Raw genomic sequence first — 7,535 nt, 5'->3', positions numbered from 1 at the left:
TCTTAGAAGACAAACCCCTTTTCACAATTTATTACTCTTTGTTAAAATGATATATAAGCCCCAGGTTATAATCACTTCTTTAGGCCTTCACTTCTTTTCTGTGAAGGCCTCTATGCATGTAAAAATTAAACTATTAACATCAGATGAAGTCTGTATGTCTTTTCTCCTGTTAATCTGTCTTTTGGCAGTTTCATTGGCAGTCTCCAGTTACAGAACCTGTGAGGGTAGAGGAGAATATTTTTTTCCTCTTCCATATGCTTCTTAAATTTTTGTTTAACATTTTATTATGGGAAATTTCAAACATTCACAAATGTATGTAATAAAGTATAAAGAACTCCCATGTACCTACAATTTAGCCCCAATAATTATTAACTCATGGTCAATGTTGCTTCATTTATATTCCCCAAGTTTCTCTACCCAATTACTTTTTTTTTTTTTTGAGACGGAGTCTCGCTGTGTCTCCCAGACTGGAGTGCAGAGGCGCGATCTTGGCTCACTGCAAGCTTTGCCTCCCGGGTTCACTCCATTCTCCCACCTCAGCCTCCTGAGTAGCTGGGATTACAGGCATGTGACACCACACCCCGCTAATGTTTGTATTTTTAGTAGAGACGGGGTTTCACTATGTTGGCCAGGCTGGTCTCGAACTCCTGACCTCCAGTGATCTACCAGCCTTGGCCTCCCAAAATGCTGGGATTATAGACATGAGCCACTGTGCCCAGCCTTCTCAATAACTTTGAAGTAAATCCTAGATATCTTATAATTTTATCTACGAGCATATCAATATACATTTCTAGCAAAGAAAAACTCTTAAAAATTTCCCTTAATATTTTCACATAAAAAAACTACTAAAGCTGGGCTGGGCATGGTGGCTCACACCTGTAATCCTAGCACTTTGGGAGGCTGAGGTGGGCAGATCACCTGAGGTCAGGAGTTCGAGACTAGCCTGGCCAACATAGGGAAACCCCCTCTCTACTAAAAATACAAAAATAAGCTGGGCATGGTGAAATGTGCCTGTAATCCCAGCTACTCAGGAGGCTGAGGCAGGAGAATCACTCCAACCTGGGTAGTGGAGGTTGCAGTAAGCTGAGATTGCACCACTGCACCCTAGCCTGAGTGACAGAGCAAGACTCCATCTAAAAAGTGAAAGAAAGAAAGAAAGAAAGAAAGAAAGAAAGAGAGAGAGAGAGAGAGAAAGAGAAAGAAAGAGAAAAAGAAAGGAAGGAAGGAAGGAAGGAAGGAAGGAAGGAAGGAAGGAAGGAAGGAAGGAAAGAAGGAAGGAAGGAAAAGAAAGAAAGAAGAAAGAAAAAGTACTGAAGTTGGGCACAGTGGTGTGTGCCCATAATCTCAGCTACTCAGAGGCTGAGGTGAGAGGATCACTTGAGTCCGTGAATTTGAGGCCACTCTGGGCAGCATAGTGAGATCTTGTCTCCAAAAAATAATCCTTAATATTAGATGTTATTAAAATGATTTTTTAAAAAGTAAAAACCAGTTTATTAAGAAAGTAAAGAAATAAAAGGATGGTTACTCCATAGACAAAATAGCCCCAAGGGCTGCTGGTTGCCCATTTTTATGGTTATTTCTTGATTTAAAAATGATTTTCAATGGGATTGGAAATATTTTATTCTTGGAGGCAGTAGCAACAGGCATTGTTAATAGAATGTCTAAATCAATACTTACATTTGGAAATGAACATTAATTTTACATATATTCAGACATTGTAATAGGACTGTAATAATGATAGTTGTCATAGAAAATGTTATAAATTTTTAATTTTATCGCATTAATTCTGTTACTTATATTGTGATTTTTTTTTTTGCCAGCCCTTAAAGCAATATCTATTTATATAGTATTAAGTTGTTCTTTCCATTTTTCCAATACTGGGATATCATAAAGCAAAATAGAGGGAACAATACGTGGTTCAGTTTGTTCAAATCTCTCTTTAAGGAGACTACACTGCTATCTGGAAAGAATAGAAAATAATATGTATATATAACACATATATACAGATTTGTATGTGAACTTCTTTATAATCGTGCAATCATTTTTGTTTTCTTGTTTCTATTTTGTGGAATATTTCATTGTATATGCTATATTTAGTATCTTTCTATTTAGAAAAATCATTTTCTGCCAAAATTTAAAAAGCACTTTTTAAAAATTGTGCTTTTCTTTTGTTCTTTTATGTTTTTCTTTCATTTCATAGAACAGCCAAATGCAATAAAAATTATTTTAAATGATTTAAAAAGCGAATTAGGCAAACTTAGGTAAGTCTATGTATTTTGTAAGTTTTTGCTAACATTATTAATAGCAAGCAATAGTCCACACCAAATAACTGTGGTTAGCCCAAAATCAAAAGTATTTCCCACCACAGACCACAATTTCTTAGTTTTTTGAAGATCTTCTATTGTTTCACATAACTGTCCTAGTGCAGCTATCTTGTTTAAATTAAACCTAACTGCTCTAACAGCATTTAAATGACATCTCCATTGTTAACCAAGAGTGGCTATGAAAATATTTGATATGTGTTTAAACAAGTTGGTCTATTTTGAGGCATATCTAGAAAATATTATATATTATCACTGAATCACTTCAAAGAATGTCATTGCTATTGTCAGAGTTGAGGCCATGTCTCCTAGGAACATATTGACAGATGTTTAATCAATTTGTGGACATTTGTGTTTGTGCTATGCTGGGCCTTCTGAAGTACAAGGCTCAGGGCAGGCGCCCCTCTTGCCGAAGTCTAAGAGTGACATTGCAGACCAATAATAAATATAAGTATTAATAATACCTTATAATATGCATGTGCTACATTTTTTTGAAGTGCTTCCATACATATGTTTCCTTTTGATCTTCATTATAACCTACAGACTAGATTAATTAGAGATGAGAAACAGAGATCTAGAGAGGTTAAGTGATTTATCTAAAATTACACATCTAATTAGTGGTAGAACTAAGAGTAGAACCTAGGTCTCTCCATACATAGGTCTTCCTGTTTTTTGTTTTGTTTTGTTTGTTTTGTTTTTGAGATGGAGTCTTGCTCTGTCGCCTAGGCTGGAGTGCAGTGGCGTGATCTCGGTTCACTGCAACCTTTGCCTCCTGGGTTCAAGTGATTCTCCTGCCTTAGCCTCCTGAGTAGCTGGAACTACAGGCGCATGCCACCACGCCCAGCTAATTTTTGTATTTTTAGTAGAGATAGGGTTTCACCATGTTGGTCAGGATGGTCTCAATTTCTTGACCTGGTGATCCACCCGGCCTCGGCCTCCCAAAGTGCTGGAATTACAGGCATGAGCCACCGTGCCCCTCCAGGTCTTCCTGTTATACTATGCTATACGTAATGCTTCTGAAACAAGGAGACTCGCTAGTTGGACAGGTTGCATCCAACATTTTTTAATTCCTTAAACCCCCTGGGATTTTAGTAGAGAAAATAAATATAGGACAATGAATGAAAAGAAAGCCTTATGCTCTGTCATATCTTTTAAGCCCATGTGGGACCAATATATATATTGACCAATGTTTCAGAAACTAGAGATTTATCTTCTTCCAGGCAAAGGTTCATTTGAGTAATACAGAATAAATCTTCCAAAAGGTGAGGATCATATTTTATAACCTACTCATAAGGTACTAAGTACAACTTTGGGAATATAAACAGTATCTTCTAAGAGCCAGAGCTCTTAGAAGTTTTACCTTCTACCTCATAGTTTGATATACTTAGAAGTACACCTGGAAGTACAAAACATTAGCATGAAAATGAACAGAATCCTCTTTTCTTGCTGATTCCCCTGTACAGTTTGCTCAGGCCTACCTCATTGCCTCTACTTTTTGCTCATACAGATTCAAGACTTCAAATGCTTACAAAGGTCCTTTTTGTTCTCTACTTTTCAGCATCCTTGAATTTAGAATGCATCTTATAGTCAATGGCATCTTAGATGAAATAGAATATAGGAAACTGTTAATGATGGCTGCCTCTGGGGAATTCTGTATTGTTTACACCTTCTGCAATAAGAGTACTTTGGGAGGCCAAGGCAGGAGAGTCACTTCAGCTCAGAAGTTCAAGACCAGCCTGGGCAAAATGGTGAAACCCCATCTCTACAACAAATACAAAAACTAGCCAGGTGTGGTGGTGCACACCTGTAGTTCCAGCTACGTGGGAGGATCTCTTGAGCCTGAGAGGTTGAGGTTGCAGTGAGCTGATTGTGCCACTGCACTTCAGCCTGGGCGACAGAGTGACAGCCTGTCACAAAGCAAAAAATAAATAAATAAATAAAAGGGAAAAAAAAAGAAAAAATTTAAATTTGCATTAAATGAATTTTTATTATAAATAAAAAATTAAAAAGAATGCATTACTTTTATAATGAAAACAAATTTTAAAAATTTTAGACACAAAATCTTAAGTGGTTTATGTACCTTATCTCTTAGTACTAAAGGAGTACTGAGACTGTAATAACAGTCATTAATATTTTATGAAGTTTTATATTCATAAGGGATTTTATAAGCCCCTACATGTTAGCAATTGGCATGATACTCAGAGGTAATCTTCACAGCACTTGTGAATTATCCATGATGGAAACATTCATTAGAGCTCCTTGGTACTCACGATATTGTGCTGCAACTATTTAGTCATTTTTCCCACCAGAGCGAGAGCTCCTTGAAGGCAGGAACTGCTTACTCATTTTTGTGTCTCCAGGGCCTGCCTAACACAAAGCCTATCATGTTTGTAAAATAAAGGAATGAATGAAAGACCTGTATGTACTCAATATTTTTTTAATTGTTATTTCCACTTATACACTTTAACAGATTGCCGCTAGAGAGGGTCTTTATTCTCTGCTAGGACATGGCTTGTTGGCTTTTCATTTGTGTATGATGAATGAATAGGCACAAGCAGGAAATATTATTTTTTTAAAAATGTCTCTATATTCTCCCCTTGGGCATATTCAGTTTTAGCTTTCTATTGTCAGATCTGTTAATCTACATAATTTTTATGTAAGGAGGTAGAGAAAAACCACTTTCCAGCTTGCTACTAAATTAAATATCTTAGACAAATTGTAAATAGGGGAAGTTTGAAATTTTTTTCCTTGTTACTTAACCCTGAAGAAGAAATTTTGCCAATGATTTCTTTTCTTTCTTTTCTTTTTTTTTTTTTTAGACAGAGTCTCCTTCTATTACCCAGGCTAGAGTGCAGTGGCACGATCTCAACTCACTGCAACCTCTGCCTCCCAGGTTCAAGCAGTTCTCTGTTTCTCATGCCTCAGCTTCCTAAGTAGCTGGGACTACAGGCGTGCACCACCATGCCTGGCTAATTTTTGTATTGTTAGTAGAGATGGGGTTTCACCATGTTGGCCAGGCTGTTCTCAAACTCCTGACCTCAAGTGATCCTCCTGCCTCAGCCTCCCAAAGTGCTGGGATTACAGGCAGGAACTACAGCACCAGCTGCCAATGATTTCTTAACTGGACTTTAAGCTGTGGTATCATGTTTATGTGATACCATAGAGGAAGCCTGTTCAAGGGGTATTCTTAGTTCCTAAAGCTCCATAGTGAAGAGTTGAGTATAATTTTTTATAGGATCTGATACATGAATAAAAATAAAAATACTTGGCAACACATGTAATGGGAGAAAATGTTTGCAAATCATCTGTCAGATAATGGATTAATATCCATAATATATAAAGAATACCTACAGCTCAACAACAACAAAACCAACTCAATTTAAAAATAGGCAAAGGTCTTAATAGAAATTTCTCCAAGAAGAAAAACCGATGGCCAATAAGCACATGAAAAGACATTCAGTATTACTAATTATTAGAGAAATGCAAATCAAAATTACAATGAGATACCACTTCACAACCATTAGGATGGTTGTTATTAAAACAAAAATAAAATTGAAACTAGAAAATAACAAGTGTTGGCAAGGATTTGGAGAAATAGGACACTTTGTGGGATGCATTGATGGGATTGTAAAATGGTGCAACTGTTGTGTAAACAATATGGCAGTTTCTCAAAAAATTAAACATAGAATTACCATATGATCCAGAAATATGACTACTGGATATATACCCAAAACAATTGAAAGCAGCAACTTGAACAGATATTGGCACATCAATGTTCACAGCAGCATTATTCACAATAGTCAAAAGGGGAAAGCAATACAAATATCTATTGACAGATGAATGGACAAAATATGGTATATATAGTTAATGGAGTATTTTTCAGCCTTAAAAAGAAAAAGAAAGGATATTCTGACATATGCTACAACATGGGTGAACCGTGAAGATATTTTGCTACATTAAATAAACCAGACACAAAAGGACAAATACTGATGAGTCCACTTATACGACGTACCTAGGGCAGTCAAATTCCTAGAGACAGAAAGTAGAATGGTGGTCTCCAGGGGATAGGAAGAGGGAGGAATACAGAGTTATTGTTTAATGAATTTACAGTTTGGGAAGATGAAAAAGCTATAGAGATGGATGCTGGTGATGGTTGCACCACAATGTGACAGTATTTAATACCCCAGGATTGTATACCTAAAAATGGCTAAAATGGTGAATTTTATGTTAAAAATATTTTGCTACAATAAAAAAGTAAAAATAGGCTGGGTGTGGTGCCTCACGCCTGTAATCCCAGCACTTTGAGAGGCCAAGGCAGGCAGATCACCTGAGGTCAGGAGTTTGAGACCATCTTGGCCAACATGGTGAAACCCAGTCTCTACTAAAAATACAAAAATTAGCCAGGCATGGTGGTGTGCACCTGTAATCCCAGCTACTTGGGAGGCTGAAGCATGAGAATTGCTTGAACCTGGGAGGTGAAGGTTGTAATGAACCAAGATCACGCCACTGCAATCCAGCCTGGGTGACAGAGTGAGACTCTATCTCAAAAAAAAAATAAAATAAAAGTAAAAATAAAAGTACTTGGTAGTTACTGAGCACTTTACAGTTTATAAAGCACTTTTCACTTGCATTATTTGTTCCATACAACTCGGCAAGGTAGGCAAGGCAATTATTATTATCTTCATTTTACAGATAAGAAAATGAAAGCTCATATAGTTTAAGTGAATTGCCAAGAGACACTAAGCTAAAAAGTGACAGGGTCAGAATTAAGACCCAGGCTGGAGTGCAGTGGTACTGGTTCACTGCAACCTCTGCCTCCCAGGGTCAAGTGATTCTCCTGCCTCAGCCTCCTGAGTAGCTGGGACTACTCTTTTCTCTATATCAACCTGCCTTTCACAGAAGGGTTCCCAGCCGGTGACAATTGACAAATTTTCACTTGCAGTGCACATGTAAAACCTGATTCCAAAGAATGGTCTTGAAAGGGTTTTCTGGAGAATATGGGCAAAACAACAGGCACATAAATCATTAACTAGGTGCACCTTTCCCCATCACAACAAAAATATTGTGAAGGGGAAAACAGAAATATGAGAACTGAAACAACAGCTGGGAAATGCTCAATAGCCCTTTTTGTTTTTTTGAGACAGAGTCTCACTCTGTTGCCCAGGCTGGAGTGCAGTGGCGCAATCTCAGCTCACTGCAACCTCCACCTCCCGG

The sequence above is a fragment of the Colobus angolensis genome, unplaced genomic scaffold (genome assembly GCF_000951035.1).
Source record: "Colobus angolensis palliatus isolate OR3802 unplaced genomic scaffold, Cang.pa_1.0 Scaffold15, whole genome shotgun sequence".
Taxonomy (NCBI): domain Eukaryota; kingdom Metazoa; phylum Chordata; class Mammalia; order Primates; family Cercopithecidae; genus Colobus; species Colobus angolensis.
Note: the sequence above shows the minus strand (reverse complement) of the source record.